The sequence below is a fragment of the Temnothorax curvispinosus genome, unplaced genomic scaffold (assembly GCF_003070985.1).
Source record: "Temnothorax curvispinosus isolate PA1 unplaced genomic scaffold, ASM307098v1 QBEX01013017.1, whole genome shotgun sequence".
NCBI classification, from domain to species: domain Eukaryota; kingdom Metazoa; phylum Arthropoda; class Insecta; order Hymenoptera; family Formicidae; genus Temnothorax; species Temnothorax curvispinosus.
Window position 1 is genome coordinate 7,914 of NW_020222797.1, and position 676 is coordinate 8,589.

A 676-nucleotide genomic window follows, 5' to 3' on the forward strand; every position below is an offset into this window, starting at 1 on the left:
AATTTTTCTGAATTTATTTCTTCACCACAATTAATCGTTTGTAATATTGTGGAAAATCTTCTAATCAATTCCTCGTCAACTCCAGTTATTTCTGTTGTGATTTTTGGATCAGCAAAAAATCTTCGAGAAGTATTTCCGTCATTAGATGATCCGGAACCTTGTTTAACGATGTCTACCCTCGGTCCAAGTTTATTATAAAAAGCGTCTTGTATTCTTTTTTTGTTTCTTCTTTTTGAACGCGTGTTTCTGGCGTTGTTGACCACTTATTCTTGAAAGACAAATTGTAGGCAATATGTAATATACATTCCATGAATTTGATTCGTGCGTGCAAGGGTGACATTCCTAATTTGAGTGCTTCTTTTCTTTGTTAGACCTTTTATTAATTTCTGTTAAGTTGTTCATTTGAGATGGTTTGGAACCGCAAATGAAGCACGAAGATGATGAAGGCGTGTGGGTTACAGCTTGAGCTACCTTACCGTCTATCATCGTAAATATCATTTGATGATTTATTTTGAATGTGGTTCCGAACTTTTCTATTTCTGTTTCTCGTAACTGAGCAATTTCGTCATCCATACGTTGCTTTTCACTTTTTATTTTTTCAGCAGTTTTTTTTGTGTATTCAAATTGTATTGCTCTGCAATATCTCGTTGAAGAAGGTCGATCATTATTCCAAATA